Here is a 17,753-nt window from a genome sequence, read left to right as displayed (position 1 = left end):
GTAGCACATGATGAAATTTACTGTAATAAATATTATGCTTTAAAGGGTTAACGAATCATGCGGGTCAGTCGATGCAGCTGGGGGATGAGCTATGTTTGCCAGACAACGAGAAGACGGCCAAGGAAGGAGGGCCTGGGACTTTACATAACATTTTATATACTGACCTGTTTTTGCTGTGGTGGCGGATACCTGAGTCGGTATACCCCAGCGTAATGCATTATTCGGCACAGAGGTAGAACTCATGGGTCGATGTGAGAGAGTAGGCAACCCCGCATTGTAACGCATGTAACAGAGTGGCGGATCTCGCATTGCTGCTGGCTTTTGATCGCGAAACACAGAACCTGCATATATGCAACCCTCATATACTTTCCACTCATTACACTTGCCTATCAACTTAATGTCATTATAGCAGGGGTGTCCAGCATTGACAGTGTGGACACATTTAAGTGTTCGCATTGTTGTCTCCAGGGTTGCCATATCATGCAATTTTCCGCTGTTTTTTTTTTCACCATGCTGTCATAACCTGAGTTTGGAAAGATTGAAAATAAGCAGTCGTTGGCTACACCGACATTTACCTGGAAGGACTGAAGAAATTTACGAAAAAATCTCAAGAAATCAGTTTCAGGGATCTGAGTCTAATTGGTCTACTCAAAAGCACACGTACAGAGAGTCAGATTTATACCAACCAACCCATTGACATCAGAGCGTCTTCTTGTACGAGGTATCAAAATTTCGGAGGAATATTCTGCCTCCATCTTCAGGGTAGAAATGAATATAACACTAGGATTGATCATATTGCAGTTGGCTCCCTCAGCAAACTTGTGTTATTTTAGTATGTAACCTTGTTTTCGCTCTTTACCGTATAGTGACTTACAGTAAATACAATATTAAATATCAATCATGATAAGTATTCCATCTCCGAGATTTGAACCAATAACAACCGAGACGCATGTCAAACACATTACTAATGAGATGCTATCTTAACGGAATATAGATATTAGAAAATAGATTCAAAAAAGAAACAAGAAAAGATATCAAAAACCCCCACAGAAACTCATGGCAATGTTATATAAAATTTTAAGGCTCGAATGTCCTTTAAATAATATATATAAATTTATTTCCTACCTCACAGGAAACGCATTACGTTTCCGCTACAGATAACATCCGGTTAATGGCGGTTAGGGAAACAAATGCTGTCTAATGTGAAAACCATACGGAGCACACAAATATCCTCTGTGCGCAGAACGTGGAGTTTTAGTATGCTAGAGTAGGTGGTAAATAAGATAACCACTGGGCTTTAAAGGGTTAAAGTAAAACATGAAGAGAGGGAAATGGGGAATGCGCTATAAAGTAATAGAAACAAACTAAAATAGAATATAAATAAGTGGGTAGAAGGAAGAATAGGCCTATGGAGGAAAACATGTAAAAGAGATATAAAAATCAACAAAAACAACGGTGACTTTATGATTTACATTTTAATGAGGCTCTGTATTAAAATATTACATCGAGCAAATTAAATATTTAGCAGATGAATGTACTTAGTTTAATGCTTGTGGGTTTTAGTAAGCAAATTAGGCCGCGCCATAGCTCAAGCGGTTAGTCGCTGGCTTCCCACCGCGGCGGCCCGGGTTCGATCCCGGGTCTGGTTAACTGGGATTTGTGGTGGACAACGTGGCGCTGGGGCAAGTTTTCTCCGAGTACTTCGGTTGTCCCCGCCAATCTTCATTCCACCAATTGCTCCACAATCACCCTCACCTATCATCTGGGGCTGGTACAATAGGCCAGAAGTGGGCGCAGTACAAGGGACTTGGTCCCACCCCACTAGCAATAAAAAAATAGTAGGCAAATAATTTTAAAGCCGTAAACTGTATTTCAATGCCGATCACAGTGACCGCGCGGTCTAAGGCATGAACTACCTTCGCCCACTCAAACACTGTGATCGTGAGTTCGAATCCCGCTTCAGACACAGATGTCTGTGTGCATTTCTTCTGTGTTTGTGCTGTTCTGTGTGAAGGTAGCGGCCTTGTAACGGCTGATCCCCCGTCCAAGGGGTCCTACCGACTGTGTAAAAGATCAAGAAACTGAAAAAGCGGCAAAGGCCCAACAAAGGGCTGTAGAGCCATAGACAGATAAATTATATTTCAATACAATTACTACAAAAATGACTCAAGTCTGATTTTCTGAATTAAGAGTTTGGATGAACACTGCTCCCATGAAACAGACAAAATTGATGTTGCCTCTGTGCTTAATTAGTTAAGCATCACGCCATGTAAACGTGTGTGGGAGTGAAAGTATAGCTCCACCATTCTTAACTTCGACTCCAGAGGGAGGTGAGTGGTCAGCTTCACGCTCCGATCACTTTATCCCTGGGAACAGAGCCCCGACAACCATTGAATAAGAAGACGGGTGGGCCCCAGGGCCGGTGTGAACGACGTCCCTAACCGGAACTGGAACCCTGACCCCTCGGCCGTCCAGCCCGTAGCCATAACGACTGTACAGGGACAATTTCACCTTTACCAAGAAAGGAGAAGACCCTTTTATTAAAATAAAAAATAGAGATAATTAGATGAAAATTTAAACTCTGTTAAATAAAATAATTCACTTTATGACTGGGATCAGTAAAACGCCTAACAGAGATAATATTGCTATAGGACATTCTTTTATTTCCTGCTTAGATCTTGTACTTGTTCCTTTGTACTACTCGAATAAGGCATGAACCAAGGCATTGTCTCTAACACAAGCGATTAACATACATATGGCGTGCAACACAACAAAAGAAATTCATTGACAATAGAGGCACTTCTCATTTATCTTCCTTGGCAGTGTAATCAATTTTCCCTTGTTGTGGATAATTCAAGCATTGTGCGGTAATTAAGTTCTGTAATTACTTCTTTCTTTTTAGTTACCCTTCTCATTTAGTCAAAAACGTAATTATCAGTTTCCTTCTCATGTTTTATTGAGGAAGTAACGTTCAACCACACATAATTCACTGTCCTGTCTCAAGGGAACACAACTGCACGTGTCATTGCTTGGGGTAAATAAAGAGGTTTGATTACTAGGAACCTATTCACAACGAAACCAAATCAAGAGGTTATATTCTTCCCAATATTCGGTTTGGAATTTTGTATCATCCAATGTCAGATTGAAGGTTCTATTGATAGGAACGTATAAAATGAATTATTGTATTATTTTTTTATCTTCATGAGTGTGAAATATTGTCTCCAAATCTGTAGGGAGAACAGAGTGACGTGTTTAAAAACTAACTACCCACGAAGATGTTATGGACTTAAGAAAGATGAAGTAAACAATTTTAGAAATTATAAAATTAAAAGCCAATGAAAGTGTACTCTGCCGGTCACGGTAGCTGAGCGGTCTAAGGCATGTACTGTCTTCGCTCGCTCGGAAGCCGGGATCGTGGGTTCGAATCCCACTCAGGGCATGGATGTTTGTGTGCGTTTCTCTGTGTTTGTGTACAGGTTGAGGCCTTGCGACGAGCTGATCACCCGCCCAAGGAGTCCTACCGAATGTGTAAGATCTAGAGAAACCGAAGTGAACGGAGAAGTTCATGGAGGTAGACCTAGGCCCACTGGGGCTGTAGTGCCAAAGAAAAAAAAGTGTACTCTTGATACCGTCACAAATTTAATGACTAGACACGGGGTTCAGATTGGTAACCGGATGTATTGCAGATCTATACCCACAGAAACTGAGTTCCTTTTTTGTCACCTCCTACGACTCGCAAGACTATGGTGGAGGTATTCGAACCCGCCTCCACGCTGTGCACTGAATAGGGCGAACTCAATAGAAAACGACCTTTCCGGCATTTCCTCTTTGGTTTTGTGCGTATCTATTGCCGCGAAAACCAGCTGTCAGATGTGGTTTGCCGGTCGTTGCGTAGCAGAGGACTGCTTCTCTTGTTAAGCTATACCGTCATCATGTCACATTATTTTTAAAGTTATTGAATAAAGGGGGATTTTAACGGTTGTGAAATATGAGATATGCAAACACTATTTTGATCGGGGTACCACAGTCTAAAAATATGGTTAGGAAACTTAAGAATAGATAGGCATATAATATTAGAATGTATTTTAGTGAGATTATTAAAGATATCAAATCTTGAAAAATGTAAAAGAGTAATATATCTGTTGTATACAGTTTGTTTTGTGAAAAGAGTAAATACGCACACTGTTATATATATATAATATTAGCTACAAGCTGCTTGAACATACAAGAATAAGATTTAATTTCCTAAATTGAATCTGGAAAGGAAAGAAATAAAGTCTTCCTTTCTGTAAAGGGTAGTATATTTCACGTTTCATAAAAACAAATAATTCTAAATTTGATGAAGATGACACAGACAAATAGAAGAGCGTTCACTTGCTTGTTATTCACAGGGTAGGATGAAACACGGCCCGTTGGTACTTAACCTTAAATGGTCCATTTTATCAATCCTAGATTAGAGAAAAGAAGCATTTCTTGGAATGAGAACTGGCAGGGGAGGCCACAGCACTCGCAGAAAACCTCTCCATGCACAGATACGAAGACAGCACAACACTGTGTCCGCTTAGAAAACAAAAGCGTGAGGGCAATAGAGACAACAAATCGGATGAATACAGACGGACAGAAGTCCTTTAAATAACATGTCCCATCTGTGAAACACGGAAAGCATAACGTGACAGCTACACAAAATGTCCTAAGAGGAAAGGTCGATATTCTGGGAGGTCATAGTGTCGGTCATTCTGAGCAAAAAAGTATAGATATACACACACTTGACCTCGCAGAATACCGAACTTCAATTCTGGGACACCCTGTATATGCACTGGCGTACATTACGATGGTAAGGCCGAAACTTTAGCGTAGTAAGGAATCCAGATAACGATTGAGTAGGATCAGAGGTGAATGCTTCTCACTTCTATTGAGCAGGTTCCCAGTTCGAATTTCGACCACGATACCAGTTATCCTAACCGAGGTTTATTGCAGTATCCTTCAGTCCCTACATACAAATTCCGACTTAACATTTCAAACCAGGCTACGTTTAATTCCTTCCAAATCCTTTCCCATTCATTGCCCGCTAATAATCCTAGACGCTATGCAGCCTGAGCTACAGGCAAACCTCTTAAATAAACAACAATTAGAGAGGATTTGTATGATTTCTGTCTTCAGTATAACGGATTGTAGTACGATGAAAGTGAATCGATGTTTCGGAGGAGCATATTGCCTCTATCTTCAGGATCGAAACAAAAAGAAACAATAAACCAGTTTGAACCGAGTCGAAAACAGGATCAGACGCTGAGTTTCCGTTAAATTTCACCTGACTGCAGTGCCTTATATCCCAGAAGATAAATAATTTTCCATAGCTATCGCAGTAAGGATATCAAATCCAACAAACAGGACCTTGGGTCCAATTCCGAGTGTTGTCAATAATACAGCAGATAACAGAACTTAAATAGAAACATATAAGATATACAAAAGTATATAAGATATGCAGTCTACACAACAATGTTCTGTAATTACAAAACAAAGAAGACACTACTGTATCAACATTTGCTTTTATTCTGTTTTTATTTTTGTTGATACAGCAATGTCTTCTTTGTTTTTAAATACAGAATATTGTTGTGTAAACGGCATGTCTTATATACTTATATATCTTATTCACAACATACAACAGGATGCACACTATTAAGATAGAAATGTATGCCTGTGTAATGACATCTAATCATCGGAAGATGATTCTCCCGAAATGTTGAGAATACTAAAAATCTGACATTGTGTACATGGCTGAACAAATATACAATATTTGCATATGAGGTCACAGATGATGTTTTCAAATGACAGAATTTTAGCTAATATTTCATAATGATATAAAATTATTTTTCTGTTTTGTTACTATTGTGGCACATTTACCCCATGGAAGAACGGTTAAGCCTCAGAAACAGCCTTTTCTAAGTAATATACGCATCAACACTGGAACAAGGGAGTTATGCAACCCGCTTCTATTCAACGTCCCTGTAAACACTCTTCCGCGCAGGCGCAATGACGTCACACTCCAACAGTACTCAACTATCGCGTGACTTGATTTCTGTGTGTTCTCCGCTGCTCAACAGTATAATTGTGTTTTCCGTGTTGTCCGTGCCGCGGCTATATAACAAGAGTCCGTTTGTAGTTAAAGAGCGCTTTTAATTGAGTTCCGAGGTTCCAGGGTGATTCAACATGAAATATGAAGAATATTTTATAGTCATTTGATGTGCTACTTTACTTTCTGTGTTGAGATCCGTTGCCAGGAGATGACTTGTGAAAACTGAGAAACCTAGCGCGTGCGCAACAGTGAACTGTAAATTGTGTAAATCAGCGATAGCGCTGCAATGATTATAATTAACAGAGGCTGTAACCCAAGTGCCAATAAATCCAATCATCCGATCTAGAACCCCTTATTTTCGTCACGCGTATCCCCCAACACATGAAAATATTGTTGCAATTATTCCAAAGCCGCTATGAGCAAGGCTTAATTATTTACTGTACAAAACGTAAATAACTGTATTAATTCCGCTGTTCTTCCAATACAATATTTTTGCTGCATGTATTCATTCCTCCCTGCGCCGCTGAAACATTTATCGTGTGACTGACCGGTGACAGAGACCGTCAGGAGGTGATGTATCCTGTATATATATAGAACACAATGGAGGTCGACTGAATGAATGAACCAAAATCATTATACCTCTTCTTCATATTTTAATTAACAATGGCCAGGCAATGAAAAACTATTACCGGCCAAATCGAAAACAACCGAAGGGTTCAGTGCAAAAACGATGTAGTTCCACTTTAAGAAAATTGTAGTAAACAACAAAAACACTTCCAAGAACTAATTTAAAACAACGTGGCAAAAGAGCGTGGTTCCATTTTCACTGTAAAGGAGTAACTAATCACTGGGGGTACTCCGTTTTTTCTATCAGTACGCAGCAAAATATACAGAGACGTTATAAACGAGCTCTGTGAAAAGAAATTAATGTATTTTCGAAACGGTTACAGGCACAAACATGAAAGAACTTGAAAACAGCATGGAAACTCATAAAGTTTATCTGGAGATTTTTCGATACTCGCTCCATTAGTCACTCTGTGAACGTCAAGCGAAATTTGAATGTTTCCCATGTACGCCACAACTGCGACTCATCGGCCTTGGCTGTGGCTTGTGAAGTTCGCTCTCGAAAGGACTGTGGCATCGGAGGTCGTTAAGTGTTTTCGTCGATCTCCCTAGGCAAACTCTGGGTTAATAACTCAAATCTGATTAACCCCCACATTCTTCCAAAATATTCTCACGTGTATTAGAGTCTAAGGAGTGGTTTTGGATTCGTAATTGGATTTATTGATCACTCCTTGTACAATCACTCTTGATCACAATAAATTACAGCGCTATCACTAATCTACATTCTTCACAGATCACTAGGACACGATAAATCTTCTCAGTCTTCACTAGCCGTATCCTGGCAACGGATTTATAAGTCTCAATGTAACTGCAGCTCATATAAATTCTTCTCTTCACAGGCTGGCCTTAAACTCAATTCTGATCTNATCCAAAATACTTAGAGCCATAGTTGACGCACCTTGGTACGTGTCAAACCAAACTCTTCACACCGACCTCAAGATCCCATATGTAAGAACCGTAATCACAGACAGAATCCAAAAACATTATCAGAAACTGGAATCTCACCCCAACAACGCAATAGAAGCTCTCCTTCAACCTACACAATACAGAAGACTAAGACGAACTTGGCCAAACGATCTCCAGGAAAACTGAGGTGTAATCGATGGATTACAGCTCTTCAAGCCAACTTAGTACAATAGAATAATTATTGTACATGACAGCAAATTAGCTCATAGAATGTAAATTCAGATTGCTAATAAATGATAAATAAAAAAAAATTCTGATCTCAACTGAGTTTGATTTTCATATTACGGCCGACGGTCAGTCGGTCAGTCTGTCTTGGAATAAAACACGAGTAACGTGGGACTCGCAACCATATTTTACTGTCTCGGATTCGAGACTTCCCTTTTCGTTACCTCCTACGACTCGCAGGGTCACGGTAGAGGTATTCGACCCCAGTACAAAACCCGTCTGTTGTCAGTAGAACTGTGACAATATTTTTCTTGGATTTCATCAATAACTAAAAAAAAGAGCGTTGTATTTCAAACTAGATAAGCCACAATCATCTTCTTCCACACCTTCTCGAAATAATCACACAATGACAATCCTCTTATTCAAAATCGTATTCGCTAAGCTACGGAGAAAGTGTTTAATTAAGTAAATAGAGTAATTAAATAAACATGGATGAATATCATGAATATCTGTTACCTTTACGAAGTGTTGCTGCTTCATAATGCGATGTAAACTCGAAGAGAAACCTGAAACATGCAGAGAGTTTAAATTAATTTGATTCCATAAATTTAATATTCTTTAGAACACACTTTAAATTATGCCATTTTCTCTCCAGACGATCCATTCATTTATTATTTATTATGTATACTCGCGTCATATTTGCATATTCGAGGAGCAGCAGTTATGGAAAGAAAGTTAAGGCCATAGCTGAATATAACAAAAAGGAAGGCACAAAGGAATAAAGCCATCACGCTGTATACCAATGTGGACTCCTTTCCATATCGACTCTGATGGCTTTACTCCGTAACAATTTTATTTTACAACTTTTTTATGTTTCCTTTTCTTTCGATATTTCTTTTTTATTGCGAATCAACAAGACTGACAGTGTTTCTATAGCTAAAGCGATTTATATTGAAATTTCAAGTAAGATATATTGCTTTAAACCAGTAACTGAAATGTATACTGGACACCAAACTAATTTTGATTCGCCATACAAAAGCTATTCAATGAAACCTGTTTTATGACAGTGGGTAGAGTTGCAATTCTTTAAACCAAAGGTAATAATAGGTATCCCTGTAATAGACGGTGGAGGCCCATAGGGTTGTGACACGTTGAGGCTCCCACATTATCAAGACAATCGGCTCACAGATGGCGGTGAGGTTGTCAGCCTTACGCACTGGCCACACTTTACCCCCAGGAAGATTCCTGGTACTCATTTCTATTAGAGGCTGAGTCGACCACAGGGCCACAGTGCGGCTGGAAGGATAAGGTCGTTTAAAAAATCCTATTGATCGGAGCTAGAACCCGAGAACGTACGGCTTGTAGCGTAGTGCGTCAACCAACTACGCTACCGCGTGCCCCCCCCCCCAGATGTAATATCTTTGGAAATTTTAGTGACAATTTTATTTTTTTATATTGACAAATTCTAAAACTGGATACAAAAGTTTCGGATGAACACACTTTAAATACACATTACTATCATGAAGTTGGAGGCGATAGTTCTCTCCGAAATATCTGTGCCCTCCTACCATACTTCCACTATGTTTATAATCCAAAATTAAATACCGCAAAACCAAAACGAAAGTAAAACTATTTGAATCTTTTTAGGCTTTAGTTTCGATGGGGAAAGGTAAAACATAAATTTCAGTAGAAAAATGTCAAAGCCTTCGTCACAACGCGACAATGCTGTTTTATCAGTCATATATTATAGCGCAAGGAACTCACGCAACCAGAAATCTTATGTTCATTTATAATTATATTCAACGGGTTTACAGATAATCGAAATTAATAGCTCAGTTAATATAGTGACTAAGTTTCGGCTTAGGCAGTGCCATAGCTCAGGCTTTCCAAGGCAGCAGCCCGGGTTCGATCCCAGGTCAGGTCATGTTGAATTTGTGGTGGACAAAATAATACTGGAGCAGGTTTACTCCAAGTACTTCGGTTTCCCATACCAATTCTCATTCCACCGAATGCTCCACATTCATCATCACCTACCGTCCGGGGTTGGTACAATAGCTCAAATAGTGGCCGACGTACCAAGCGGACTCAGTCTCACCCAACCCAAAGATACTGTGACGCACTGCCAGACAACGGCTCAGTAAACACGTCTACGCGTGCGCGGTGACGTCACGCAACAGTCGAGGAGAGTGTTTTCTGTGTGGTCTACGCCATGCACCGATAGAGGGGTTGTGTTTTCTGTGCGTGGTCCGTGCCGACAAGATATGCGAGAATACGGGAATGGGAATTGACTTCACTTGAGTCCCGACGTTCCAAGGGAACAGTAGTGTGGCCAGGAGAAGAATTAGATGACTTAGTATGTGACGTTACGTGTGCTGTAGTACGTCGGTATTGGGAGTGTGTAATTTAGCGAGACGTTTATTGTTCCTGAGCTACAAATCTTTTACCAATAAACGGATAATGAAGACTAGTGAAAGCAGACTGAGAAGATTAGTGTGGGGTGACGGTAAATTGTGTAAATCAGCAATAGTGTAATAATTAATTGTAGTTACGACCTGTAGGTGGTTAATAAATCCAATTTCCAATCCTAACTCCGTCTTCAGTCACTAATACAGGTGACAATATTAAAAAAGTTAAGGTTCTGACAACGGAAAAACCGGGGTTCGATGCCGGGCAGAGGCAAGATATTTTTCATTTCGCAGAGTGCAAACCGGATTTGTGCTTCTTTCTCTGGAATTCAAGCGATTAAAGAGTGAAACTGACCACTGCTTTCCATTTAAAGTCGATTCGGCATGGTGCTTAAATTAGCTTTACTTCACTTTAGACCATGCTTTGTATATAGTCTTTAATAACGCAGATATTTCTGCATCGACTAGACAAGTCCTGGAGTTACATGGCAGCATGAAGTTTTCTTGGTGACAAGGCTTGGTTCTGCCTCTAGCTTTACTCTCCTCTTAATACTCTGTTTCCTGTATGGATACACGAGTAAGTACAATAGAAATTCAAACTTTAGAATGGATATGAAATATTTCCGGAGAAAGGAAATGGAAAAAAAAGAGGAAATGTCGGAAAAGATTAAAAAAGTTTACTCCTTCAAAAGCCGCACTGCAGATTTATTCGCAAAACTGCTACTTCTTTTGTTCACTGCTTCCTACACGTGTTTCGTAAGAGATGGATATTCCGCGTAAAGGCCTTTCCCGTGTTTCTGTAATAGTGCCAATGGATAATAAATATGAGTTGAAGGAAATGCCTGCAATTTTCAGAGAGAAAAAATATATTGCAAATATTTCCGGTAGCAATATTAAAAGTTGCCGATCAGCTAGCTCAGGAAACAAAGTCGTCGTGACTTACGAGTCCTCCTAAATATTGCTGCGTCTGTTTATACAGGGTGAATCGTATAGAACCGGCCCGATGAATTTGCTAATAATTCCGCAGGTGATGCATATAACCGCTCACAATTACGACATAATAATCCGTGGGCCGTGCTGAGTCGAATGGTGTGCGCATGATAAGGCAAGTGGCAGCCCTTATGCTGCAAGGTCAAGGACAATGCCGAAACGTGTCTGCAGTGCGCAGGCGACGGTCATGGAGTTCACTGTTGAACAGCGAGTGTTTCTAGTGCCTGCTTGAAAACGGCGGACACTTTCAACACCTGCTCTGATCATGGCACACAATTCATCCGAAACGTTAGCAGACTACAAAACCCTCTTATACCCCAGAAAACCACAATATGATAAGTTATAAGGGGAAACACGGAATATAACATCAGCTTTACGTGGTTACGCTCTGGACAAAAGAGTTCAGTGGTATATACCATTACTAACGTCTGAAGCGCTAGCGTTAAAGGTAATGATCGATCGGAACGTTGAAATACGTATATATATATATGAACAATATAGGAGTACTGAGTAAATAGCAGACCTACATAATAACTTAAAATTCACTTCTTAGAAGAGTAAAGCTATCCCTGTAACAGGCCGTGGAGACCCATAGGGTTCTGAGACGTCGAGGCTCCCACGTTTTCTAGACAATCGGCTAACAGATGGAAGTGAGATTGTCAGCCTTACGCGCCGACCGCCCTTTACCCCCAGGAACATTCCTGGTACTCATTTCTGTTAGAGGCTGAGTCCACCCCAGGGCCATAGTGCGGCTGGAAAGATTAGGTCAATTGAAAAAGTCCATCTCATCGAGATTAGATCCCGCGACCTTCAGGCTTGTAGCATAGTTCCTCAACAAAATACGCTACCGCGTACCCTTAAGCCACTCTTTACTTCCCAGAAAATATACATCATTTTAATTCAGTGATTTCCAAATATGCTCGAATTTTGTTTAAATTCGTACGATATTAAAACAATTGGTAGGGCCGCGCCGTAGCTCAAGCGGTTAGTCGCTGGCTTCCCACCGCGGCGGCCCGGGTTCGATCCCGGGTCTAGTCAAGTGGGAGTTCTGGTGGCGCTGGGGCAGGTTTTCTCCGGGTACTTCGGTTTCCCCTGCCAATCTCCATTCCACCAATTGCTCCACAATCACCCTCACCTATCATCTGGGGCTGGTACAATAGGCCAGAATTGGCCGCAGTACAAAGGACTTAGTCCCACCCCACTAGCAATAAAAAAACAAGAGGTGCATATAGTTACCACCGTCTTACAAAGGATAATATGGGAGTATGAAATTGCATAATATTTTATGTTACTTTATTTGTAACACGACATTCTCTCTACTGTTTATGCTAGTGTGTATAACAAGCCACAAAGCTTAGCGTGTTAGTAGCAGAAGTCTTTGCGTCATCATGTCGCCTTGAAAGCTTCCAATTTGCACAGTTCCTAATTTCAGAAATCTGCTTAATTACATTTATTCTTTATTTTAGCCCTTTTTTTAGGAGAATGCTTCTCTTTCTTGCTGAAATACAAAACGGTTTGTCTCCATCGCCTGCTCGCTGCAGGGAGACGCGCTGTGCACTGATGGTCATGTAATCTACTTCATGAGCAGTGAGCTTGCCTGAGTTGCTTTACTGTACTGGACATTTTAATAATTGTTGGAGTTGAGTTTCTCTCAGCAGTGCTTATGAAGAATTCTATCTACTGGTATATAGCGGTGTATAGTCCGTTGGAAGTCAACCGACGTTTCGGAGGAAAATATATAAGGGCTGAAGCGTACTGGTAGTAATAAGAATAATATTCTGCTGCAGAAGCCTGTATTGACAGATCTGCTGTGTACACTTTGCATTATTCATAGCAGTGTATATTGTCCATACAGCGCAAATGCCATCACCTGGACGCTGCCTAAGTGTACAGGTACACTTGTGCGAAGTTGCGGCGCAACATATAGGGCGCCTATTCAGAAAGATAAACCCCTTCATCTCGTCGAAATTGAGACCCCATTTCCAAAAAATAAACTGTCTTGGAACGAACATGTCCCTCTGATGATAGTCTATAGGGACCGAAACATGTAAATGTGTTAAGTTTTCAAGCAGTAAAAACTTCAATAGTCGTACTGGAAGGAGGTGTTTTGTCTTTCTAATTTGTTAGTGTGACGGACCAGAATGAAACAAAACGAAACAAATCAAATTCGAACATAAATTAGGTTATGGGTCCCGAATGGTTCCGAATGGCCTCGAAAAGAAGAACGATTGTGCTGGTGAGGACCAGCAGCAATTTACTGGATCTGGACCAAACAATAATCCAAAACATGCAGCAAATGTAATTATAATGATCAAGTCAAGGAGGATGACATGGGTAGTGCATGTAGAATTCATGGGAGCATATGTGAATGCATAGATACTCTGGTGAGAAAGACAAAAATAGACTGGCTATCAAAAAGACCTAAGTGTAAGGGAGGATAATATTAAAATGTATTTTAGACAAGAAGAATGGGGTGGTACGGACTAGAGTCATGTGACTCAGGATAGGGACCAGTGGAGGGCTCTTGTGAACATGGAAATGAACCTTCGGGTTCCATAAAATGTTAAGAAATATTTGAGAAGCTGTGCGACTGTCAGCTTCTCAACAAAGACTAGGCTCCATGGACTTAGATAGTTACAGGTTTTGCCCTTATGTTCTGAAGTTTTAGAGATGATTGGCCAAAACAAGAGAATGTACCAAAATTGTTATGCCATATCCACATTTCCCGATTTTTTTGTTGATAAATAAAAAATGAGTGAGTGGTGAGTGCCGTAAATTACCCGAAATTTACTTTCAACCCCACACTAAAGCGCCTTTTAGTTGAAGGCTGTAAGTATGCAGCTTATACAATGACTGAAATACATCCAAATGTGACTGCTCATTTAGACAGCTTCACAATAGGGTTGTTACATTTAAAATATTGGTTTCTTCAAAGCTACACCCCCAACCCTTATTCACTCCCGTCCCAGATACGTTACTCGACACATAATACGTCAACAATACAAACGAGCGATGTCTTTATTAGGGATTTTACTATTACAGATACAGTCACATGAAGAGGTATGACTATAGATGGGGTATGGATTGGTGATTAGATTTGTTGCCACTTACACCACTCGGAACTACAAATAATTATAACTCTATAGTTAATCTGCAGACTTCACAAATCACTAAAACACATGCTAAGTCTTCTCATTTTGCTACCACCAGTCGTTTCTTGGCAACGGATCTTAACAATGGAGATTTTTAAGCTTCTGTGTTCACGTCGTTACTGTCCAGCGAATATCCTGCAACTGAACTCAAGTTGTTAACTGATTAATTAAAAGGCTGTTGGCCATTTCACACAAACCACCTCGTCTTCTCTTCACAACTCAACTGTCAACTGACTAAGCTCAAATTCAAAGTCAGAGTTTACCGCCAGTCCGTCTTGGCATCAAGCCCCTTGAGACTCACGACCAGAATTCTTTAACTGAATACTTTCTGTCATAATCCTTATGTAACCGACTAAGCTTTAAATCCCAGTGGTCTCCTTCCTTCCGGCTATGCTACGAATATCCTATATGCATTCCTCCTCTCCCCCATTCGTGCTACATGCCCTGCCCATTTCATCCTCCTTGACTTAACAGAAAATTATTCAGCCTGTAAAAATCTATAACATTCATCATCACCATCAACATTTATCGGCTCGACTTTTATCTTCCCACGTATTCATAATCTGGCTATTGTACATCAAGTTACCAGCATATGTAATTGTCATTCGCCTGAAATTGTTACGAGTTTTATGCTTTATGACAATAAATATCGGGTAATAGTTCGTTGTTCCTCTTTTGTAGTGCCTATAAAAAGAGGCGACAACATTAAACATGCTACAGCAATGTTACTATTGAAAGTAGAGCGAGACACGTTCAGACACTCAGGAGAGAAATTCCCTGTCATAATATTTACACTCGAAGCTTCTTGACAGTTGCTAACATTACTGTTGACTGACTGACTGACTGCTTATCTGCTACTGGTCCTCGCCAGCACAGTGATTCTTTGTTTCACTACTGAGACAACTAAAATTGCTTTTACATTCTGACTCAGCCTGTTCTTTCAGACTGTACAGCAACATTCTCTCACACCGGAGTTTATAAAGCTGATGAGACAGCGGCTGTGTGCAGAACAGAGGAGCATCGACAGTAAATTTTTCGCGTTCCTGACCATGGACGAGGGCCCACTTCAATCTCTCCAACAGTTTGTTACCTGTCTTTCACCACGCCTCGTCTTGAAAGCTTCAATGCTTGCTGAACATCAATTTATGGCCATTCTCTTTCCACGCCTCTCCCCCCCCACATCATTACTACAAAAACAGCGCCGTAAATGACTTGAAGATACATTTATATACAGGACGTGTTGCAGTTCTTCTTTTTCCTGTATGTTCTTTAAGCTTCATTATCTGTTTTCTTTTCCCCTGTGTACTCTTAGAGTTTATTGGTGATAAAACACAGACGACAAAATAGCGCACTCTTCTGTATCAGTTCTTCTCCATTCTTCCTGATTCAAAATGAAAGAGAATGACAAAAAGATATTACAATTTTTCTGGAGTAAAACACAGCCGAAGGAGCCCAGTAAAGAAGGTTCGACTTCTGGGCAAGTGCATTGTGGCATAATTACTCAAAGCAAGAACCCTGGAAGCACGTTGCTAGTGAACAGCTATGAAACATTACTTTCTAGGCAACGGTCGGAAAACAACGGAATGACGTCCGTCGCTGGGAAGCAGATTCTTAAAATAGACGGCCGCTGTTAGGGAACGGCTCGGTAAATACCTTCCCGCAGCAATAGCATAGGAGAAAGAACTGTGTTGTCTAAGCAACCTGTAAAAGGGTTATAAGGAAGAAAATTGGAACAATGGAGTTAGTACTCTAGGGGAGTCTGTGAGGAAAAGGGCAGTTGTAAGGGAGCTGTCGTTTAGGAAGGACTTGAGCGAGGAAGCTCCTTCTCGACTGTTACAAGCCGTCACCAGGGAACGGCTTCTGAAGACACAGGAGGTCGGAAAGTACTTAAGCCTGTAAAATAGTGACAGCTTCAAATCCTATTATTACATAAAATAATCCACGACCAACCCCTTCTATACTTTCCAGTTTCAAATTCACAATTGAGTGAAAGGGTTGCCGTAGATTTGTATTCGGGAAGTGGTCGTTTCGAATCCCGGCGGAGACACGGGGTATCTTGAGTTTTTCTTTATTTTGCTCAGTCCATCCAGGCAAATACCGCTTCATTCCACATTCATTCAAGTTCATCATTCATCTGTCACTTTTCCATTCGACGCTATACAAGCCAGATACTGAGAGCATTGTAAACTAAACAAAACAGAAGACAATTTCAGTGGATTTAACCTGCAAGCGAACTATACCGACCGAGCGAACGCTGCTTGTCGGCGAAGTTAGTGCCAGCTTTAGCGGATAGATGGTGTGGCGTGGTCAGCGCAACGAATTCCCACAGTCGTTAATTTCGGATTTCTAGAACGGAGCCGCTATTTTCTTGAAATAGCTCCTCAATTATCCTCACGAGGCTGAGTGGACCCCGTTTCAGACCCACTACTTCTCTGAAAATCTTGTAGCAACGGTAATCGAACCCGGACCTCTAGATATGTAGCCAGGAACTCTGACCACTAGACCACAGAGGCAGTCATTCCTTCCACAAAATCACAAAATGGAAAGAGCGTCGTTAAATATTCCAAGCACCAATCACATTTAGAGTGAGGCAGAGTCCACAAACGTAGCGTTCTTCTTTACTAAACACCGTGTGGCTATCAATGCACTGACAGCAGGAAACAAACCCAGCAGACTACAAGTCTAGACGCCAAGCTGTGTTGAATAGGTAATCACCATGACAAAATATACAACCGTTTGCTATAACAAGTAAGTGATAACTGCTCTTCCAGGGTTCTTTGTTCCCAATGACGCTCCGGGAAACAGCTGGTTCCTGAAGACGCCCTGCGTCGAGGTGTGACTCCATTAAGTGTTAACAATCCTTGTAATTATCGGGAAACAGAAGACTCCTCCGAGCGCATTTGTTTCATTCGCTCACGAATCCTCTTTACGTCAACATCTCCCCTCCCCGGGCCTTCCACCCCCCCCCACTTGATAAGCAAATTGTATCTCCTTATTCAGTCTGTTCACTGAGTGGGGGTGGGAAGCCTTAACTGGTCATCGAGTCTACAGCGAACAAAACACAAAGACCTTATCACGAAACTCGAAAGCTGATTCTTGTTCACGAAAAGGGAGATCACTAGGATACACAAATATTAAGAACTATTTGTCTACTTTCTTTTGATATGACATGGATCGCATAGAAAACAGTGCATCCAAAAATTGTTCTACTGTTGCGCGAGTACTGGTTGCCGCGGTAACGTTTTTACCGAGCCGTTGCCTATCAATGACAGGAGAATACGCATACAGACACACAGTGATGGGAGGGATTTATGAAGTATACTGTTGAGATGGGGTCAGGTGCCATGATATACATAACAATNGAATACGCATACAGAC

General features: G+C 40.8%; 1 long non-coding RNA gene across 1 annotated transcript in view; it reads right to left on the bottom strand.

The window, feature by feature from the left end:
* LOC117282944 overlaps positions 1-17,753 on the bottom strand; it is a 310,877-nt gene that overhangs the window by 160,965 nt on the left and 132,159 nt on the right. The window contains exon 2 of the long non-coding RNA XR_004513897.1: positions 8,345-8,394. This is a non-coding gene — a long non-coding RNA (uncharacterized LOC117282944). The remainder of the gene's footprint in view (positions 1-8,344; positions 8,395-17,753) is intronic.

The sequence above is a fragment of the Cryptotermes secundus genome, unplaced genomic scaffold, assembly GCF_002891405.2.
Source record: "Cryptotermes secundus unplaced genomic scaffold, Csec_1.0 scaffold55, whole genome shotgun sequence".
NCBI lineage: Eukaryota > Metazoa > Arthropoda > Insecta > Blattodea > Kalotermitidae > Cryptotermes > Cryptotermes secundus.
Note: the sequence above shows the minus strand (reverse complement) of the source record. Positions and strands in the feature narration are given on the sequence as shown.